The 24,546-nt window shown below is 35.8% G+C and overlaps 1 protein-coding gene across 13 annotated transcripts in view; it reads right to left on the bottom strand.

Moving 5' to 3' along the window:
* The window catches only part of PTPRD (protein tyrosine phosphatase receptor type D), a 2,314,079-nt gene that overhangs the window by 1,474,336 nt on the left and 815,197 nt on the right, over positions 1–24,546 (bottom strand). For all 13 annotated transcript variants that reach the window (XM_055294262.2, XM_063609868.1, XM_063609869.1 and 10 more), the window contains exon 5: positions 2,387–2,428. The gene's annotated coding sequence lies outside the window, so the exon portion shown is untranslated. The remainder of the gene's footprint in view (positions 1–2,386; positions 2,429–24,546) is intronic.

Here is a 24,546-nt window from a genome sequence, read left to right as displayed (position 1 = left end):
TCAAAGAAAAGAGTGCTCACCTAAAAATATAAAGACAAATATTATCACATGGGCTTACATAATTCAAAACTTACAAATGTATATTAGAATCATTCCTCTTCTATCAATAGGATGATTGAGATGATTATTAAGAAGTTTAAAACAAAATCCAGCTGATTACAGAAATGGAAAAAAGTAAAATCATATTTATTAAATGTTTATTACATAACAGATATAAGAAACGCTTTAGGCTAATTGTATCATTTTAATGCCTCCACAACCCCTGTGACAATTCTTAATAAATTCATTTTATATCTTAGGTAGCTTCTCCAGGATTCCACAGATAGTAAGTGACAGACTCATACTTCAAACCCACGAAGGTCCAATTTCAAAGTCACGATTCCCCCAACTGCCTCACAGTGTAATAACATCTAGGAAATGTTCTAGTTTTTGGTTCATTACCAGAAATATCATTCTCTGGAATATCAGGAGAAAAGAGTAGTAATGACTTACAGCAGGCTCAAGGATGAAGCTGCACATCCATGGGAAACTGAGATTACTTGCATTGTGCTATGTTTGATTTAGTTCCTGCCAAATGTCATGCCAAAGCCTTGACACAACAGAGATTTGTGCCTGGAGCCATTCATTCCCTGTCTGGCAGTGCACGTCAGCTGGCTTATTTTCTTCGGATATTCTAAAGTCACATTTGTCTCTTTACAGATATGGAAAATGACCAAAAAATTATATGAAAAAGAGTGGCAAAAAAATATCTGGGAGAGTTTTCCATTTTATTATCTCCGAAAATTATTAACATATGCATTTATAGGATGCTTTCTTTTTTCACATGAGTAACACTGCAGAACATATACAGTATGTTTTGGGCCAAATTAAAATATGAGAATGTACATATAACTGTATTTCCCCAAGCATCACGTTTGCATGAGATAGAACAGGCATCAATTACTATTGATACTGTATATGCCTACATTTTTCTGATAACCTCAAACCAATGATGCCCAACTTTTATTTCAATGTAAAATTACTCTAATACAGGGAAAAATAAAGAGCAGTGACTCATCAAGTCACGTGTGGGGCTGGAAGAACCTTGAATAGGATAGCTGATTTAGAGAAGTTTTAGAGAAACCATCGTCAGACATTGTGAATCAATTCAATATTTAAATATATCTACAAAAATGATAACTAACCTTCTCCCACTACTACCTAATCCTAAAGCTTACGTAAATTCTTTTATTTATTTATTTTTGAGACGGAGTCTCACTCTGTCGCCCAGGCTGGAGTGCAGCGGCATGATCTAGGCTCACTGCAAGCTTCACCTCCTGGGTTCATGCCATTCTCCTACCTCTGCCTCCCACGTAGCTGGGACTACAGGTGCCCACCACCGCACCTGGCTAATTTTTTTTTATTTTTAGTAGAGACAGGGCTTCTCCATGTTAGCCAGGACGGTCTCGATCTCCTGACCCCGTGATCGGCCCGCCTCGGCCTCTCAAAGTGCTGGGATTACAGGCATGAGCCACTACGCCCAGCCTGTAAATTCTTTATATGTTAGTTCAAGCAATTTTTCTCTTGTTAATTTCTCTTTAGAGAAGGCCTGATAATTAATAGCTCCTGTATGTGATATTTGTCAGCTGTCATCCTCCTTCACGACTGTCCTCAGGAATCTTAGTTCCCTTACCCAGTACTCACAGGTTTTCCTCTATGTAACGTTTATTCATCTTATACATTTTCTTTTCAACTCTCTCTTATAATTTAGTTATAGTTCATGATCTTTTCAATAATTTTTAATAACATCTTCTTTCATGATGGCATTCCAGTTTGAAATAACAGGCATTGTGTATTAACCTTGAACTATCCCCCCTATCGTTCATGTAGTACATTTATATACTGTTTACTGAGCTGTTAATGTGTTTATTCTTCTAATTCCTTCCTCTTTTTAAATTGGTTTTAATTCTTAATGTATTTCTCTATTTGTTCCCCCAAAACCTAGATACTTTTAGGTAGTTCTTGCCTGATAATTTAACTTACATGTGTCCTATTTCAATAATTTCATCTTCAGAGTCATTAAAGACATGTTAAACATCTTTCATCAACCTTTGAATAGTTCCATTATTTAACTTGCATGAGCGTTTGTGTTAACAGTTCTTTGAATATAGACTGTATGGATTAAGGTTTTCTGCACCCAGACAATGTTATATATTTGATAACCAGAGTTCTAATTTTGATGTTTTCTCACTATTACATATTACCAGACAAAAAGTGCATGTCCCATGATATAAACATGAACTATAATACCGTATTTCTAAGCATGCAACAGTAATATAATTATTGTCATAATATTTTTATACTTCATTTATGGAGAAATTTTGAAATATATTTTAAATATACTCACCTTTGTCCAAGGCACATTCTGCTGTGGTCTCAGGACAGAAACCTAATATAAAAGAAAGAATATTTCTATTAATATACCTAGTAAATGTATAGATTGAGAAATACCAATATATAAAACTAAAAGAACAAATTTTAAAACTCAATCATTGCTCATATTGTGTATCTTCCCATTGATTTCAAAAAGAAGTCTTATCTTTTTTTTAATTAAAGCTCATTAACACAAAAAAGACAGAATGCAAATATTCTGTAATACTTCACAATTTGAACCCAAAGGACTTCTGTTCCTTTATGTCTTCAAATAAACTTTCCAGGAAAAAATTATAGAAAGAAAGAATATATACAGATATCAATTTTATGCAAGAAATCAAACATCGCTTTTTGAAAATGCTACATGAATTATTAAATTTAAATCAGAAAGATGAAGCAGGTTAAATAGATTTTATAATAAAAGCATTATAATGTTTGTTCATCAAAAAGTGGCAGTGAAGCACTCATTTAAGTTAACAGAGATATACTTTTATAGTAGTTATGTTTCAAAAACTTTCAGGCAATGAATCTAGAATGAAAGCACAGATAATAGATTTAAATATGTTCTAATGAACTTGAGTACTTTAAACATCAAAGGACAAAATAGAATTGCTGAGCTAAAGCACCAAATTTCTATTATTTCTAGCTTATTATTCGATTAGATGCAGTGCCACATTTCTAAATATGTTCAGAAACTCGCCTACCTAAAGGCACAGATTATCTGAATCTGAGAACTCACAGTGCAAATGTGATAAATCTAATTATAAGAAGTTCAATTAAATGTAGAAGGAAAACACCACTGGCTTTGTTCATATGTCCTGGCGTTCTATCTGCCTAAAATTTCCAGATGTAAGAAACTGACCAGAAAAAAATCTATCTTGTGATCTCTACCACTATTTTGGAGCAAAATTTTTTACCATGAATGAAAAATAACACCCATAAAATTCAGAAGTATAAGCAATTTTCTTCCATATTTAATATTTTCAAACTCAAACAATTTAAGTTCTAGAAAAAACCTAACTGGATCATCAAGTAAACTCGATTCAGACTTATGATTTAAGGGGTTGTTATTGTTATATGAAGATGCCTATGGAGCTACTGGGTGATGGAAGGAAATCAGGTTACTGTGTGTTCTAGAATGCTCCCTAAGCTATCGTCTAAACAGCGCAAAATACAAGTGCATCCATACATACACCATCACTTACATCATATAATACTTAGCAACAGGATGTTGTTGCTTAAAATACATTTACGCATGTGGTTTTATATATATATAAACTCCCCTAGGACAACTTTATTTGATGGCCAAAACTAGTCTTTTTCACACCTCCTAGATTTTATTTGAACCTTGGTTCCTTGGATAGCTAATCGGCCCACACTGTAGACTACTTACATACCCTCTCTGAGACTTGAATTTTCATGTACAATGAAGCGGTTGTAAAGATTAAATGAGTCATTACAAATAAATTGCTTAGAACAGTTTTTGGGACAGAGTAAGCAACTAATAAATGTTAGCTATTAAAACTATTAACATCTGAAAAGTAAAATATTAAATAATTTTGATATTTTAAATATACTTAGGTCTTATTCATAACTGATATTTCTACTCTACCACCCATCAGTGTAAAAACCTTAGCGTGTGTTTCATTTCTTCTATTATGTTCAAAATAACTGAGAAACACAAGTATGGATGATAAACTTTATTCATGAATTTTGCATCAGAGAAATCACAGTAAAAATGGCAGAACTGTTTTTTTTGGCAGGGATGAAATGAGGCATTTTAAATTCTTCCTAATAGCTATAATTTTATGTTCTATGCTTACATGTAGTCTGGCATGACTAGAGAAACACAAAACCTCCTTAAATGACAAGGAAACAAAGTTTTCCGCAGGTCACATAAGAATCCAATTGTCTGATGGCCATGAAAATAAAAGTATGAGGTAAAGGGATTGCTTAAACCTCGGAATAGTCAGCATTACTGCCAGGCTATGATGAATTTATCACAGATAAACATGGTACTAATGTAATCAAGGTTGAGCTTAAAGTGTAAACAGACAAACTTCAGTTTGTAACATGCACATTTCTCTAGCCATTAGGAATAGCCTGGGCATTATAATCGGATTAAGTTTATTTGTTCTGATTTTTCTGATAGGCACATACACCCTACGATGGGAATAAGTTATAAAAAGGAGAGGAGAAGGCATATTTACTATTTAAGATTGGTTTAATTTAACTTTAATATAGGCTATTAGGAGGAAATAAGACTTCAGAAGACAAAAAGAGAAAATGAACAAAATAACAACAACAAACAAAAGAAGAAAAATAAAACAACTATGAGCTTAATAAGAAAAGTTCTAAAAGTCAAGCTTACAAGGTGGACAATATATTTTGTAAACTACATTTTAACCAGAAGCCCTTTTATACACTGGTGGTGTCAAGCTTACAGGGTGGACAAGATATTTTGTAAACTACGTTTTAACCAGAAGCACCGCCCCCGCCCCCCGCCTTTTCTTTTTTTGAGACGGAGTCTCACTCTGTTGCCCAGGCTGGAGTGCAGTGGCGCGATCTCTGCTCACTGCAAGCTCCACCTCCCGGGTTCACACCATTCTCCTGCCTCAGCCTCCCGAGCAGCTGGGACTACAGGTGCCCGCCACTGCGCCCGGCTAATTTTTTGCATTTTTTGGTGGAGACGAGGTTTCACCGTGTTAGCCAGGATGGTCTCAATCTCCTGACCTCCTGATCCACCCGCCTCGGCCTCCCAAAGTGCTGGGATTACAGGCGTGAGCCACGGCGCCTGGCCACCAGAAGCCCTTTTATACACATGTACAGAACGTGCAGGTTTGTTACATAGGTATATATGAGCCATGGTGGTTTGCTGCACCCATCAACCCGTCATCTACATTAGGTATTTCTCCTAATGCTATACCCACCCCTAGCTCCCCACCCACCAACAGGCCCTGGTGTGTCATGTTCCCCTCCCTATATCCATGTGTTCTCATTGTTCAACTCCCACTTACAAATGAGAACATGTGGTGTCTGGTTTTCTGTTCCTGTGTTAGTTTTCTGAGAATGATGGTTTACAGCTTCATCCATGTCCCTGCGAAGGACATGAACTCATTCTTTTTATGGCTGCATAGTATTCCATGGTGTATACGTGCCACATTTTCTTTATCCAGTGTATCACTGATGGGCATTTGGGTTGGTTCCAAGTCTTTGCTATTGTGAACAGTGCTGCAATAAACATTCATGTGCATGTGCCATTATAGTAGAATAATTTATAACCCTTGGAGTATATATCCAGTAATGGGATCGCTGGGTCAAATGGTATTTCCAGTTCTAGATCCTCCAAGAATCACCACACTGTCTTCCACAATGGTTGAACTAATTTACACTTAAACCAAAAGTGTAAAAGCGTTCCTATTTCTCCACATACTTTCCAGCATCTGTTGTTTCCTGACTTTTTAATGATTGCCATTCTTACGGTGTGAGAGAAATTTTATATTACATCACAATTTAACAAGTAATAACCAAAGTCATTTTTAAGAAAAATAAGGTGGTTTAATCTTATTTTTTAAAAAATTTACACCAAAATAACAACTGAACTACCATAGCAAAACTAAGATACATCTGTATTGGTATTACTTATATAAAGATGCAATATGTTCAGTGACTTGAACTAAAACTAATCCTTGAACACAGTATTATTGTCACCATTTAATGTAATCTAAAGTGAAATTTTCCACTCTGCTCATTGTGCTTGTTTTCAAATGTCTCACTCCTATCATAATAATCAGAGTACTTAACCTATAAAATATGAATGTTTTCTTAATATTGATTTAGTGATGTTGACAACATAAAAAACGGGCCATGTTTGTTTGTTGATTGCTTCCAAGTATATTCACTGCACAGGTCGAAAATGTGGAGAAAAAAAATAATTCCATAAACAGTTCATTAATTACAGATGGATTTCTAGAGCTAAAGAAGTATATTGATGAAATGAGAAGAGGAAGGGTGGGAAGTGAGGGGATTTTTGTTTTCGTTGTTGTTATTTTACAGTTATTGTGCTTTAAAAGAGAGGTCCGTATTTAGAGCCTAATTGGAAATGGTCAAATATGCATAGTAATGCAGTATCATTAGACCTACAAATCTTTCCTGTGTTTTGACTACAATAAGAGGTAGCACTATAAATTGAAAAGCAATTTACAATTCTTACAAAAGCAGATGGAAGCCAACAATTATTACTTCACCACAGCAGAATCACTATTTTACTCAAAAACAAATTAAATGATCATCACAATGATTTATGCACCTTATGCCCAATCTGAATGTTGTAAAGTTGCTCAAGATTATGTTCTTTTTCCCACCTTTATTTTTAGTATCTAATAAATTTGGCTACATAATATATCCTTATAATTTCCAGAGATACACATAAAGTCAATGTTTTATATCATTTCTTATCACTGTCTATTTCTTTAAAGATATCTGACAGTTAACACATTGATAAGTAAGTGTATGTATGTATAAGCTGCATTTAAAAACATATTTCCAAACCTAATTCATATTATGAAGTATGTAATTATTTTATGTCATTTGTGGTCAAAATTCAGTGTATCCATCTTGTTACTGTAATGGAACCAACCATGTCACACATGACAAGTTCATAAGCATAAGAAGTTGAGCTTATCGTGGAAGACTTTCTCTCAGTTGTATCATTGTTTCCCTGTCAAAGCTGTCAGAAGATCATAAGGATAGGCAGCAGAGTTACTCCACATCACCTTATTTAAATGTTAAGCCTTTAAAATAACTTACTTTTTTCAACCTATCTTGGAGGAACTTTTAACTTCATTTTAATTTCCCTACTGACATACGACCCAATTTCAAGAGCATACATCCCTACTGATGTGTGACGTTTCAATAGACATTCTGTATTCCAAAGAAAGATGCTCTATACAGCGTGTAAACTGAATTTAAGAAATCAAATAAAATTATTATTAAATCTAGTGTCTTTGTATCTGCTTAAACCAGATGTGTTGTAAACAGAATGACTTCAAAATAAATTCAGAACAATAAGTGTGCAACATATTTTACTCCCATAAAAAACAGTAATGACGCCATAATAATTAGTGAATAAACAGATAAGCATCATTGTTTATTGGCATTACATTTTAAGAAGAAACTAGAAATTTCAACATATTGGTGTTATGAGCTGAATTGTGTCCCATAAAATTCCTATGTTGAAGTCCTAACACCCAGTACCTCAGAATATAAGTGTATTTAGAGATAAGGTATTTTAAAAGGTCATTAAGTTAAAATAATGTCATTAGTTTGAGCCCTAATCCAATGTGACTGGTGTCCTTAAAGAAGAGGAGGTTAGAACACAGCGAGAGACACACAGAAGACAGACCACACGAAGACACAGAGAAGACAGCCATCTACAAGACAAGGAGAAAGGCTCTCAGAAGAAATTAACCTTGCTGATAGCGTGGTCTTGAGCTTTCAGCCTCCAAAATCATGAAAACATACATTTCTGTTGTTTAAGCTACTCAGGGTGTGGTACTTTTCTATGGCAGTTCTAGTAAACTAATACAACTGATAATTTCCAGTTAGAGTGTAGCTTTACACAAATATGTGACAGGGGTAAATTTTATCCTCAGTGTTCTTGCATTTTACATTTCACATTTATCTCTCATGGGCTCATATAACGGAAGCTCTCTTGATATTCCTAGGTTTCAAAGGGTTGTCCATCAGTGGACACAAGCTTCTCTTTCCTACTCTGCAAATGCCTTCTAAAGCAATCTATTGACCTGAAGAGAGTCTATCACAAATACTTTAGTTACTGAGAACAGCTTAGCATGTATCTGTCTCTGAGGATATTTGTGTATATAAAGTAGATATTATCTTTTTTCATATAGCAAGTCTTTCACATTGTTTTGATAATAATGAGCAGGTGTGATAAAATTGCCATCTTCACTCATTGCTGGTGGCACTATAAATTGAAAAGCAGTTTACAAGCATGCATCAAAGTCGTAAAAAAAAATTTGCTCCCTTTTACTCAGTTATTTCACTTCTAGGAATCTCTCAAAAGGACATATTCACATATGCTGACAAACATTGATGTATTCTGATCATCCATTTCAGTACTATTTATGCTAGTCTCCTTCTTTCTAAAAAAGGAAATAAGCTAAATGCCTTATCATAGAATAAACAAACTGTAGTATTCCCATAGCACATAGGAAATACTGTGCTTTTATTTGTAAACCATGCTTTCAAAGATAACTTACTGGCATATGAATATTAAGTGAATTTTATGGTTTTAGATGAAGAGATAAGTGCATAAAAAGATCTCATTGGGTTAAACTACATTAACACAAGAAAATCAAGAGTTCCCTTTAATGTCAACCTCCTTTCCTTCCTCATCCGCCCAAATGAATAGTTTCTTTTTATAAATCAGGGTAAAACACTCAGAATAAAGAAGGATATATTCCTCACAAGCATTTTTCGGCAGAGTTCATCCTCTTAGGAAGCCCAGGGAGAAGAATGTTTTTTCCCCACAGTTATAATATGTGAATACAATGTGGTACCTGCTTCACTCTTGAAGTCTCCTGCTTCTCTCTAATATATACATAATGACTGACAGTGATGACATCCAATTAAAACTTCTCCTTTCTCATTTGGAGGATGAGAAGGTAATCTTCCTTAATTCTCTAAGAGAGGTACTATAGAATATCTCATGACATAAGATATAAAGAATAAAGAATATTCCATCCTCTGCTCCATTCCCTTATTATAAGTTACATACACTGCTATATTAGAATGAAACAGTCTAAGCCTTGTTGTACCATGATCTCCAAGTGAGAGTTTAGCAAATTCATACTTTTACAAATAAAGAAAGCATTGTAAAAGGCACCTGGTTATGAATGCCAATTTATGCTGCTGAAGCAAGACTGATACCAGGCTGCCTGGAACATTCCAGCATCCAATTCATTTTATAAACTGTGAACAGACAGGTGCAAGGCCCTTTTGGTATAGTCTACCCACAGAAATCTTGGGGAAAAAAAAAAGATAACCACTGTTATTAGTGGTTATCTCTGAGTGGTGATTTTCTTTATTCTGCATCTTTAAATTATTTTTCCACCATAATATTGTATTGCCTGTATGGGCAATGTCAATGTTTTATTCCCGAGGAGTGAAGTGCTAATCTCCCATTCTACAAACATGAAAAACAGGCTGGACTCACGCAGGTAAGTGGACATCTACTCTGCCTTTGCGCTAAGGTCTGCCTTGTTCAAGTCACAGTGCTCAAAATGAGTTATACTGACAATGCTAAGGATATCAGGAATCAAGAGTTCCAAGTCACAGTGTGCCCCATAGCTAGAAATGCTGAATCATCAGGTGCTATCTGGCTCTTTAAGATCATTAAAAGACTTGGAGTTTGATTTTCATCTTTACCGTCCTAGAGGACTTTTTATCTAAAATTCAAATTTCCTAAATTTAGAATTTTGGGGGCTAAGAGAATATTGATACACATTTACATACATTCATATTTGAAGACGTATTTTACTACCTAAACAACAGTGCACTGGTGAAAGTGCAAATTCCTTTTAACACAGTGGATAGGGTGATGATTTGGGCTCAGCATCCAAGGGTTCAAGCACCAGGTTCCATCGTTTATTAACCTATGTTCTTTAAGAAATCACTTGTCCTTACTAGGAACTGTAGTTGTCTGATTAATCTCATAGTGAATACTATCAAGTTCAACAGCCAGCTGAGGCCACCAGCCTAAATAAATATCTGTACCTGTGAAACATTCTATATACGAGCTACTAGTTCTATTCATCAGGCATTGAACTCTTCAGTTTGAAGGATCCATTATACTTTTAAATGTGATGTAGGCATTCATATAGAAGCCTTGAGGGAGTTATTTTTTTAAAAAAAATATTCTAAGTAAATGCTAAGCATTACAGTGTGTCATAGCCTTAACATATTACTTTTGTCTCCGTTTTGTTAACATATTGTAAACCTGGCAGTCTCCAGGAGGGTTAATCGTTATATTCTTTTGCTGTTTTATTCATGATAGTACCTCATAAATGCCTGATCTTCAAAACAATCATAAGCCACAGTAACAGAAAACAAAGTAATAATGGAATTAATGTGGAGTAATGGCAGCACTGACATTAGGCTGGGTTTGTACATTATTATCGAAATGTAGCATTAGTACCTGAAAAGGAGGCAAGATGAAGGAAGTAAGTCCCTCATTATTTCTGAGAGCTAAACTTGAGCACCAGTTTGGAGACTAGAATGCTCCATTATCATCAGTCTGTAACAGGCATTTATGTACCTGTCACCCCACAAGATCATCAACTAATTACATTAATAATTGAATCCCATTTTCCTGTGTCTTTTCAATTTTAACCACAGAGAATTTTATCCACGAAGGTCACTTGCTTTATTGTACTGCTAACACAGACATATCACCACTAATACTTGAGTTAAAATATTTCTCTGAAGCTGAAGGGCTGGTTCCTTGTGAATTTTAATCTATGGGTTTTAAGAAGGAGGAGATCAGGGTCCTAAATTCAGGTTTAGTCAGAATCTCTCCAGCTTTGGGCAAGTTATTTAACCTGTTTGACCTCATTTCCCTCATCAGAGATTAAAATAATTAGAATTACAATCAAATAATTAATTCACCTCTGTATTTCTAGGATTTTACACCTAAACTTTCTTTTGGAGAGAAGAGTAGTAGATAAAAGATTCACGCAGCATTCAGAGGCTAGAATTCCTAATTGATCTCCTCCCCTTCAATTTTATCTTCATCCAATCTCCCTTTCATTCTATTATAGGGAGATTACTAAAAAGCAAATTCTTGGCTGGTTACGGTGGCTCACGCCTGTAATCCCAGCACTTTGGGAGGCCGAGGTGGGTGGATCACAAGGTCAGGAGATTGAGACCGTCCTGGCTAACGCGGTGAAACCCCATCTCTACTAAAAATAGAAAAAAAAAAAAAAAATTAGCCAGGCGTGGTGGCGGACGTCTGCAGTCCCAGCTACTTGGGAGGCTGAGGCAGGAGAATGGCGTGAACCAGGGAGGCGGGGCTTGCAATGAGCCAAGATCAGGCCACTGCCTCCAGCCTCGGCGACAGAGCAAGACTCTGTCTCAAAAAAAAAAAAAAGCAAATTCTTTTTATGCCACTCCCACTAAAGTTCTTAAAGAGCTTCTCATCATCTAGGTTAATATAAGTACTTTCTGGTAAAAGATTTTATGATGTGAGTAACTCCTGCCTTGCTCAGCAGTCTCACATCTTACATGCCCACATTTAGCCATGTTCACGTTCTGCCGGAGGAAAACTAAACAACTTGCTGTCCACTGAATATGTATGTTCTCTTTCATTTTTGAATGTTTAGATTCTATTCCTTGTTCTTGGAATACCCTTCTCCTATTTCTCCTCCTATCTAAAACTCTACTGAGGCTAATTCTTTCAGTACTTAGTTCATACCATCCCCCTTTCCATCTTTATCCTAGTCTTAGTTGTATGTTCCTAATTCCTCTTATATCTCTTGAACTCGTGTGCCATAACCCTTTCCTGCAATTGTTGCTTTAATGGTCTATGTCTTCCATTACACTTATGAGCTCCCAGCCCTAATAAACCTTGCTTTTTGATTTTTCTCATCTAGCATCTAGCATAATGCCTGGCACACAACAGACACTGAGAAAACATCTGTTGAATGGATGTATGAAAAAATAAACAATATGATTCATAGTGTAATTTATTATTTGTTGCTTTTTTTGCATGTGTTGAATCCAAAATACGGTCTACTCCCTTCTAGCTAACAAGAAAAAAAAAAAGAACACGCTAGTTTAACAACCTAATCAGCCATTACATGTTAAAATGAAGATAGTGACTTTTACTAAACTTTTCCTTTTCTTTAAAATTACTTTTTTTTAAAGCCTTAAATTGAAAACAAAAGGAAGATCAATATAGTCTCATAAAGCACTATTTACATTCTCTTTCCAACAACTGCTCACTTCCACTTCATAGCACACCAGACAGCAGAGCCCATTCGTTAACTAGATAATAGCCAGCTAATTTTACGCACACATTTTCCAGTCAGTACATACTTTCTCCTATCCTCTGGGTTGAAAGGCATAAATTCAGGGGATCAATTTTCTAGTCATTCACTAAAAATACCTTTTAAATTGAACATCCATGTGAGGACAGTCTGGGTACCACTGAAAAGTTGTTTTATAAACACATAGCTTTCCATGTACGACTTTACAGTTTGAAACAGATACGCTAGTTGTTATGGCTAACATGTACTATAGTAACAACACTGGCAAGTAAAAAATTAGAAACACTCCTACCTCTGGTCCTCAGATGTTCCTCAATAAAATGAAGTGATCAAAATACATTTTTAAAAACATTCTAAGTCCAAGATACTTATTTTGCAGGAGAAAAATCTTTCATAAATATCTGGTACCACTTTCCTCTGAAGCATCCCCAACACAAATAAAAATATGCATATACATGCACACACACACACACACACACACACCCCTAAATGTTTATCTGTCAAAAATAAATTCAACTATTTAAGATAAATATATAATTCCAGCTAGGTGTGGTGGCTAATGCGTGTAATCTCAGTAATCTGGGAGGCCGAGGTAGGTGGATCACTTGAGCCCAGGAGTTTGAGACCAGCCTGGACAACATGAAAAAATCCTGCCTTTATGGAAGAAAACACAAAATCTAGCCAGTTATGGTGGCACACGCCTGTAGTCCCAGCTACTCAAGAGCTGGAGGTGGGAGAATTGCTTGAGCCAGGAGGTCAAGTTTTCAGTGAGCCATGATCACGTCACAGCACTGTAGTGTGGACAACAGAGTGAGACTCTATCTCAACAACAAAAAGTTAAATAAATAAGTAACTCTGGAAACATGTTGATGTTCTATACTAATATTAAAGAAGGTTTTAATGGTTTTTTTGTAAAATGCATTATAATCAGTAAAAGGCATAAATTGTAAATTTCTGTAAAGAGAATTAGAGTACCATCAGGTGAAACATCATACTCTTCAACACAATTACCCCAAATGGGTTTATACATGAGACATTGTCTATAATGCCATCTGAATAGAAGAAAATGCTAGAAAAGCTTGGACAAAGAGGATATTCCAAGAATAGGACTAGCACTAGCTGTGATTCCTCAAGAAAGGCAATAATAGAGAGGGGAGACAAGATGGCTGAAGAGACGCAGCAAGGAAGTGCCACTCCCACTGAGAGAGATCCAGTTATTGACTAAACCACCATAATATGGGCAGATGTTTGGAAACAAAAAGCTGAGGTGGATGGAGAGGCGACATTGAAGGCAAGGCTGAAGAGGAAGGAAGTTAGGAACCCTGCACAGCATGAGGGAATGCTAGGGCTAGTTCCCAGCCCTGAATGGCTCCTGGGAGAGGTGTGAGTGCGGGAACTAAGGGATAACTCACTGTCTCTGTGGACCTCTAGGATCCTAGCTACAGGATAAGCTGTGTCCTCCATGAATATGTGATCTGGCAGGGGGATCTCCCTGGGGAAAAGGCAGAGACAGGCCTTCAGGTGGTGTGCAGCACAGAAATGTTTGTGTGCTGGGCAGCTCCAGCAAAAAGTAGCCATAGATGCTCATCCCCTGGAACTCCCCGATTCCCGGAGGCATTGTTCTCAGCTGACCTCCGAGTCAGGAGAGGGCAAGACTGGCTTCCCCATGAGTAAGACATGTCTGTTTTGTAAGCCCTGCTGTCTGTCTGCCCCTCCCATGCTCCCTGTCTGCCCCCTCCTAGGGTCCATGCATAGCCACTCTGCAGGAACAGGTACGCAGTGTAGCCTTAGCAGCCCAGCCTGAGTGCTCTACGTTCATACACTCCTGGTGATCCAGAATTACATCAGATCCCCAAACACAGCTGGAACCTGACCTAGGCCATGTTCTGGTGCCTCCAGGCTATGGCACAAAGTATGGGAGTACAGAGTTATTCCTACCAAACTACCAATGTCACTCTTCACAAAATTAGAAAAACAATTCTAAAATTTATATGGAACCATAAAGAACCCCAATAGTGAAAGCAATCCTAAGCAAAAAGAACAAAGCCAGGGGATCACACTACCCAACTTCAAACTAAACTATAAGGCTACAGAAACCAAAATAGCATGATACTGGTACAAAAACAGAGACACAGTCCAGTGAAACAGAATAGAAAACTCAAAGCCTCATACCCACAGCCATGTGATCTTTGATAAGACTGACAAAAAAAAAAAAAAAATGGAGAAAGGACTCCCTATTCAATAAATGATACTGCTAGCCATATGCAAAAGAATGAAATTAGGGCCTTACCTTTCACCATATACAAAAATTAACTTGAGATATATTAATGATTTAAATGTAAAACCTCAAATTATAAAAATCCTAGAAGAAAACCTAGAAAACACACTTCCAGACATTGGCCTTGACAAAAAAAAAAATTTGGCTAAGTTCTGAAAGCAATTACAACAAAAACTGATAAGTGGGACTTGATAAACTAAACAGCTTCTGCACAGCAAAAGAAACTATCAACAGAATAAACAGACAACATACAGAATGGGAGAAAATATTCACAACCTATGCATCCAACAAAGGTGTAATATCCAGAATGTATAAGAAACTTAAACAAATGCAACAAGCAAAAACCAAGTAACTTTATTTAAAAAATGGGCAAAATACATGAACAGACACTTTGCAAAAGATAAACAGGCAGCCAAGAAACATATATAAAAAATGCTCAACATCATTAATCATCAGAGAAATGCAAATCAAAACCATAGTGAGATATCATTTTACACTAGTCAGAATGGCTATTATTAAAAAATCAATAAACAACAGCTGGTAAGGCTGTGGAGAAAAGGGAACACCAACTTACATTCCTGCCAAGAAGGTTTAAGTGCTCCCTTTTCTCCACAGTCTTACCAGCTGTGTAAATTAGTATGTAAATTAGTTCAGCCACGTGGGGAAAGCAGTTTGGAGGTTTCTCAAAAAACTTAAAATAGAGTTACCATTCAACCCAGCAATCCCATTACTGGGTATATACCCAAAGGAAAACAGGTCATTATGCCAAAAAGACACATATGCTCATAAGTTCATCATTGTGTCATTCATCATAGTGAAGACGACATGGAATCAGCCTAGGTGTCCATCGGTGGATTGGATTTCTTTTTTTAAAGAGGTACATATACACCATGGAATAATATGCAGAAATAAAAAGGTAGGAAATCACGTTTCTTTGGAGCAGTATAGATGGAGCTGGAGACCATAATCCTCAGTAAACACAGAACAAGAAAGCCAAATATTGCGTATTCTCACTTATAAGTGGGAGCTAAACATTGAACACACATCAACATAAACATGAGAACAATAGACACTGTAGATTCCAAGAGGGGTAGTGAGGGAGGGGTGCATGCTTTGAAAAACTACCACTGGGTACTATGCTTACTACCTGAGTGCAATATACCCATGTAACAAATCTGCATATGTACCCCTGTATTTAAAATAAAAGTTGAAATTTTAAAAATAAAAAATAAAGGCAATACAAAAATACCCAATTTTCAAATGGGCAAAGCATCTGAATAGACATCTCACCAAAGAAGATATATAGATAACAAATATGCATATGAAAAGATGCTGATCATATATCATTGGTAACAAAGAGTTACCATCAAATGTTAGCAAACACAGAATAACAAGGACTCTTATTAATTGCTGGTATAATAATGCACAAATGGCACAGGCACTTTGGAAGACAGTTTGGTGGTTTCTTACAAAGCTAAATGATATGATTTAACCATCACACACCTAGGTATGTACCAGAATTATTAGAAAACTTAAGTCCTGACGAGAACCTGTGCATTAATATTTAGAGCTGCTTTATTCATAATTCTCACAAACTGGAAGCAAATAAAATATCCATGAAAAGAGGAGTTTATAAACAAACTCTGATACATCCATGTAGTGGAATAGTATTCACTGATAAAATGACATGAACTATCAAGCCAAGAAAAAGCATGGAGGGACGTGAATAACAAATGACTGAAAGAGGCCAGTCTAGAAAATCTGTGCACTGTATATTCCAAGTGTATGACTTTCTGTAATAAGCAAAGCTATACAACATAAAGATCAGCGATGGCCAGGGGATGGCAGGGAGGGTGGAGAGGGAGGAACAAATAGGAGGAGCACAGGGGGTTTTCAGGGCAGTGAAACTATTCTGCGTGATGCTTTCATGGTGGACATTAGGTATTAGTCAAAACCCACAGAATGTACAAGAAAAGAAACGAACCCAGTGTAAACTATGGAATTCAATTAATAATAATGCAGCAACAGTGGTTCATCAGGTGTAACAAATACATCAAACTAAAGATGTTAATAATGGGTTTAACAGTGAGAAGAGGGAATTCCTTACTATAAACTCAATATTTTGTATATCTAACACTGTTCTAAAAATAAACTTAATTTAAAATAATTTAATAGTGTATATGATTTTATAAACATTCTATAAAAAATACGCAAAAATGCTCAAGTTAAATACTATGTAATGGGAAAAAAAGAGACAATGGTGACATTGGAAGAAGAAAATCTAGTCAAATTTAATCAAATCAGTAAGATCTAATTGACCAATAATATACAGTTGCCTAATTGAAGTGTTAGGTGTGGCTATTTGGAGACATGTGAAGTCATGTAACACACGAAGTCGGAAGCACCAAGCACACTGAAACACAGTAGGTGCTAAACAACTGTTTGCTTCCTTTCCCTGAATTATGCTGAAACTTTTGGAGTTTAGCATTAATGAACTTTACAAATTTCTGGAAAAGACTATTCTCTCTCTATCCGGTAGGTTTGTACACAATCCCTTTTGCTAAGACCCATCTTCCCTCTATTATCTTTTGACTAACATTTTTTGTCCGGACTCAATTTTTTTTTTTTTTTTAGACGGAGTCTCGCTCTGTCGCCCAGGCTGGAATGCCGCGGGGCAATCTCGGCTCACTGCAAGCTCCGCCTCCCAGGTTCACGCCATTCTCCTGCCTCAGCCTCCCGAATAGCTGGGACTACAGGCGCCTGCCACCACGCCTGGCTAATTTTATGTATTTTTAGTAGAAGCGGGGTTTCACCACATTAACCAGGATGGTCTCGATCTCCTGACCTTATGATCCGCCGTCTCAGCCTCCCAAAGTGCTGGGATTACAGGCGTGAGCCACCACACCCGGCCTTTGGACTCAATTTTGATACCTTTCTCCAGAAGTATTCTTTGACTCCCGTGGTTGGTTTCTTTTTCCAGGAATTTTCATAATATCCTGCAGTCATCTCAACACAGTGTGTATATGTATGCACGAACATGGTAAGTATCTCAGTAAACACTCCCTGGATGTCATAAGATATACTGTCTTACAGGTACCTTTAAGTCCTAATTAAAATTATAATTTAAAATGCCGATGAGATTAAGATTTTCTAAGAATTCCTAACCCCTTAAAGTTACTAATCACAATGTCTATTGCTATGATTGTTCATTGATTGACGGTCCGTCGACTGGAGGAACACATTTGCATCTTTAAATGATTATTGAGAATCATAGACTAACTGAGGTATATTACCAACTGATTAACTGAGGAAAATGGAAAGAATATTTTCTAAACATTTAACAGATGAGGAAACCCTAGGTTGTGATAAATTAAGAAACATAAAACTGGACTCCCTCAGCTTTGAACTCCCTGCCCAGTATTCCTTTGACTTAACCATGCTGTTCCTGGGGAAAAATTATTGCAATGAGTATAGATAGTTGTGAGTTATTTATGTGGAAGACAAAAGAAGGAAACAAAAGGTTTATGTGGGACCTCCTTAATTATAACATTCTCTCAAGTCCTCAGAGTTATTATAATAAAACTCCAGTGTATAACAAGTTATCGAAATTTGAAATCAGCATGGCATTTTGAATACTCAGGAAACCCACAAAATGAAAGTTCATCTTACTGTTTTGTGATTGGATAGATCTGCTTCCTTGGAATTTGTCTACTGCTATTCTTCCAGTACTTTATAAATACATGTTGACTGACTTATTTTGTATTTTAAGATATCTGGATAGATAAGCCCAAATTATGAAGTCATATAATCTAAATACGTGAAAGTAACCAAATCATCATGGAATTTATTACTATGCCTTTATATGTATGTTTAATTATCTTGTTTAAATTCTTCCAAGATTATCAGTGATTTTCATTCCTTGAAAATTAAAAAAAAGACTGATGTTGAAACTTTTCTCCCACGCAACAGTAATTCTTAGTTTATTTAGAAAAGTAAAGCTGTTTGTTTTTGATTCTGTGCATATTTTGTATTCTCAAATGATTTTCCCCATTATAGGAGATGTGCATTTGTATATTTTTTACCAAGGTTTTAAAGTAAGCATATTATACAGTGCAGTGAGGAAAATTTCCAATTTCTCTCTTGCATGAAATATCTGAGCTAATAATTGGACTAGGAGAAGTAGAATCTTTCTTTTCATTAGACTTCCCTTTTCAACAAAAGCTTTGTTAGCCTACTGAGTCATGACAAGTAATCCTTTATATGCTAGGGTACACTGTTCTTCCTGATGAACTTACAAATTAAAATGTAATGTGAAACGATGGCACTGGGAATATTGAGGAATAGCCACTAATGTGGGAAGAAATCTATAATTAAACCAAGATGTACATTTTAATTATAATTTTATCAAACTGATAATACAGAATAAAATACAGTTGGAGAAATCAAAGGAAGTCATAATAAAGAGCACAAGAACGCTACCTTGTACCCCTTGTCGTCTCCTCTACCTTCTGTTGCCAGGTCCTCCCCTCCCAAGCCTTACTTTAATATATCTTGCCAAGGATTAGAAAGCAATCAAGTGATTTTTTTACCATCTTTATTCCAGGCTAAGGTAATTATTCATCTGTTTTTCTCTCCTGCTTCCTATTTTTTTCCTTCTTAAACTTGGTTTGCTCAAGAGTGAAATGAACCACAGTACTTATCAGCTCAATGCATACACAAGCGATACTGAAGGCAACTGCCAGAGACTAAAGCCATAGGTTAGCTGCAAATCCATTAGTGATATTAAATAGCGGGGAAAAATTTCTTGGTGAGTCGTGATAAAGATGAACAATAACTGCAGAAGTCACAAAACATGAAAATATAATTTGCATTAATATGTCATCAGCTAGATTTACAGAAAGCTAACGCAAGTGCAAAAGATTTCCTATAAGATAATCAAAGCCATATTTGATGTTAATGTTTATAAAAGTATTTTTTAAATTATTCTTTGACGTATAATGCATAGTTTTAAGGGTCATAGTTTAGAAAGAGCTGTAACAAAGCATAAAGCTAACATATCTAAAAGATATTATTTCCCACTCTAAAGCACTCGTAAATCAGAGAAATACTTGGAATTTACTATGGAAAAATTTGAAGTGTATATTTGGAAAAAATCTAGTGACATAATTTTTATTTAACCTGCCAAGCTTTTTATGCTTTATTTAATATAAATAAGCTTTCAACCGCAACATCCACAATTATACTGAAGGAAAAAAGTATTATTTTAAGCCATTCTAATCTCACATTCTAGAACTACAACTTATTTTACTACTTTCTTTTTCCTGTTTTACAAATTTCCTTCCAAAGCCATGGTAAACTTCCATAAGGGAGCTCTGAAGTCAAATCCATTAAGCCATCATGGTACATCTTATTTCAAGAATTTTTAAATTGGCAGATCAATAACCTAACAGACCATACTGACTTACTCAAAGCAATTACAAAGTATTTGTTCATTAGTGGAGCTGTGCTAGCTAAAAATCTGAAGTGAAGTCCAATGTCAAAATATATTGTCCATGTTTATTACCAGCATTTAAAATTTTGTGTATATATATATATATATACACGTTTATATCTATATCATAAAACATATATTAGATATATGTATGATATCTTAATAATGTATATTATATATATACACACACACACACACACACACACACACCTATACACACATATCATCTCTCTTACATTTTATCAACAAATTGTATACGGTTTGAGAAGAGTTTGCTATGTACAGGGTTTGGGTGAATATAACTGCTTTCACCAACACGGTTTAGCTAAAAACATGTTTTGGAAAAAAAAAAACTCTAGTCCAACCTAGCTAGAGTCTTTAGAAAGAATGAAAGAAAAGTTTTATAAAATAAGTAGGAACAAAAATATGAAATAGTATATTTTGGTTTCTGCTCAATATTGATAGCAAATAATATTTTAAGTAACAAAAACTTACTATATAATAAATATAGAAAGAATCAGAAAAATACAAAATTGCCATTTAGGAAACACTACAGTAGTAATTATTGCAGGCAAGATTCAGCAAGGGATACCAAAATTACTGGGTGAAGCAGGATATTTGCATAATCTCACAGTATCTCCTCCAGTATATTTATTAGTTACGAAGGGAAAATTACTAAATTTATGGTGGAAAGACCTAGTACATGCTACTTTCCCACAGATAAAGTATATGTCATTATCATGTACCCTGATGTGATGTACTGAAAAGGACACAACATAGTTTCTGTAGTCTTTATGCCCCAAATTCAGAACCTTAGTCTAATCATTCATAAATATTACATAACCCACAGTGAGAGGCATTCCACAAAACAACTAAATGGCACTCTTCAAATGTTTCAAGATAATGAAAGATAAAGAGAGATTTAGCAATGGTCACAGATTAGCAGAAACTAAGGAAACCGAGCATTTAAATGCAATTTGACATACTAGTTTGGGTCCTGGAACAGAAGAAGAATATTTGTTGAAAAACTAGTAAAATTCCTATAATGTCTCATATTACTTAATATTACTGTACCAGTGTTAATTATACAACTGCACAAATAAATTTTACAATGGCTATGTCAGTTGTTAACATTAGGGGAAGCTGGATAAGGGGTACATACAAAATGTACCATTTTTGCACCTTTCCTGCTAGTCGATAATTTTTCAAAAAAAATTTTAAAGCCAATGCTTCAAGTAGGTCATGATGTAAATGAAGACAACATGCTCCAAAATTTTCTTTGTAACCACTAAGTTATTTATTACCACTTTGCTAATGTTATAATTATTTGCTATCCTAGTTTTTCCTCCAAATTCAATGATGAGAATATATTGCTTCTCCATATTTCATTATCAATAATACAAAACAATAGCTTAAGCCTGTTTTCTCTTATTATATTTAACTAAGCTAAAACCTTTTCTTGTCTATTATAGCATTTCATCAAATTCAAGACAAGCATTTATTCATTGCCATTATTTGCCATGCACTGAAGTAGCTATAAGATGATTACAATACATTTACCTGCATAGACTAATGAAAACTAGAAAAAAGTTTATGTAATTTACATCTTCTATGCCTACTCTAACCCATTATAAGTTAAAACTATTTTGAGAATTATTGATACATTTGCATGCATCTCATGGTTATATTCATGGTGGCAAACCTTATTAGCATTGAGAGAGTATCAAGAACCTGAAGAATTTTACTGTAATTAAATTTGTATATAATGGTATGAGGTCATATAAGCATAAGAGTAAAATAAATTACCACATAATCAGCATTTTGTACCGTAAACGCTAATACTGAAAAACCGCATGTGAGAAGCACAACAGAATGTCATAGGCACAGAAGTAAAGCACACTGGACATTCCCTTGATGGTAGAAGCAAGAGGAGGAGTACTTTAAAATCACTTGCAGGTAGCTGGGTCAAATGGTATTTCTAGTTCTAGATCCTTGAGGAATCACCACACTAATGTAAATGATGAGTTAATGGGTGCAGCACACCAACATGGCACATGTATACATATGTAACAAACCTGCACATTGTGCACATGTACCCTAGAACTTAAAGTATAATAAAAAAAATCACTTGCAGGTAAATTGCACTATAGAGATTCCTATCTTAATACTAATTTTTATTAACTTCATGTTTTTACTTATAAAATTGGCTGGGCACGGTGGCTCACGCCTGTCATCCTAGCACTTTGGGAGGCCGAGGCAGGTGGATCACTTGAGGTCAGGAGTTTGAGACCAGCCTGGCCAACATGGCAAAACCCCATCTCTACAAGAGATAGAAAAAAATTAGCTGGTGTGGTGGCGTGCGCCTGTAGTCCCAGCTACTCGGAAGTCTGAAGCATGATAATTGCTTGAACCCGGGCAGCGGAGGTTGCAGTGATCTGAGATCGCACCGCTACACTCCAGCCTGGGCGACAGACTGAAATTCTGTCTCAATTTAATAAGCAAATAAATAAATAAAATTTTTAAAAAATCATTTTTCTTCTAATTTAACTAGATTTTATAAAATACTTCATTTTAAAAAAAAGAACAAACAATACTGCACAACAGTGACACGCTCAGTAGTAAAATAGTTGGGTGGTACAAAGTGCTACTTCACCAAGCTCAAAATGCTTGTCAGCTTCCAGGTAAAGGTCCAATTGGTTTATGATATATGATGACACAGATGCATTGACAAATATATATCAAGATTCAGGAATTGTTTTGTCAACTATGTAAAAAAAAAAAAAAAGAGGCCAAATCCTTTACCAAAATTTAATTTATACTATTTTTTTCTGTCAATTTTCTTTTGTCACAGTTTAACTAATATACTCTCCTAAATACATCATTTCATAAAGCAAAGAAAGGGTTAAATAAGATTTTGGAAAAAGAAAAAGAAAATTGAGGAAAGGAGAAAAACATACCAGGTAAAAGGGATTTGGGACACCCAGTAAGGTGGATAAAGGAAAAGAGGATAAAATAATGCTACTACAAAAGGTCAGAGACCTGAGAAAGATTAAAGATCCAAAAGAAATGAAAAAAAGTAGAAAAATTGGAATCTGAACAATGTATATCAATTTTTTATTTTACTATTATTATTATTATTATATTTTTTGAGACAGTGTCTTGCTCTGTCTCCCAGGCTGGAGTGCAATGGCGTGATCTCGGCTCACTGCAACCTCCACCTCCCAGGTTCAGGAGATTCTCCTGCCTTAGCCTCCCAAGTAGCTGGGACTACATGCGTCTATCACCATGCCCGGCTAATTTTTTGTGTTTTTAGTAAGGACAGGATTTTGCCATCTTGACCAGCTGGCCTCGAACTCCTGACTTAAGGTGATCCACCCACCTCGGCCTCCCAAAGTGCTGGGATTACAGGCATGAACCATCACGCCCAGCCTGTATACCACTTTTACAATCAGTAGATTACTTGGGAAATACAAATAAATCATTAAGTTATAATTTTTCTAAAAATGTTTCTTTCCTTTTATTGTTTTATACACATCTGAATGTACAGAGGACAAGCTCCTAGTCATATTTTCTTTCACAAAATGATGCCATGAAAAAAGGTATAAAAATAGCTCTCTGGCACGAAGCGGTGGCTCACGCCTGTAATCCCAGCACTTTGGGAGGCCGAGGCGGGCGGATCACGAGGTCAGGAGATCAAGACCATCCTGGCTAACACGGTGAAACCCGTCTCTACTAAAAATACAAAAAAATTAGCTGGGCGTGGTGGCGGGCACCTGTAGTCTCAGCTACACAGGAGGCTGAGGCAGGAGAATGGCGTGAACCCGGGAGGCGGAGCTTGCAGTGAGCCGAGATTGCGCCACTGCACTCCAGCCTGGGCGACAGAGTGAGACTCTGTCTCAAAAAAAAAAAAAAAAAAAAAACTTTTAAATCGAGTCGTAATTTATCAGGACAAGTGGAAATCAAACTTAAAGTAAACATTGTAGCTACTGAAATCTGTCTTGTAAATTATCTGGATGAACTTCAATTATATTCGGGTCTTCAAAAACAGAGGATAATCACTTGAGTGAATATTTTATTTATCTTTGTGAAACAACTAAAAGAACACACACAATTTCTTAACTCCATGGGATCAAAGATGGTCTTAGCAGGCCGGGAACCTCTTTCTAATCTGGTCCCAATTTCCTCTAATTTTAATGTAGAGGTGGGAATATCTGGCTGGGAATCTAGACTGTACTATTCATTAGCTCTCCATCCTCAGATTTAATGTACCCAAGTCTCAAGTTTCATGGCCTTAAAAA

Source organism: Symphalangus syndactylus, chromosome 9 (assembly GCF_028878055.3).
Source record: "Symphalangus syndactylus isolate Jambi chromosome 9, NHGRI_mSymSyn1-v2.1_pri, whole genome shotgun sequence".
NCBI classification, from domain to species: Eukaryota; Metazoa; Chordata; class Mammalia; order Primates; family Hylobatidae; genus Symphalangus; species Symphalangus syndactylus.
Note: the sequence above shows the minus strand (reverse complement) of the source record. Positions and strands in the feature narration are given on the sequence as shown.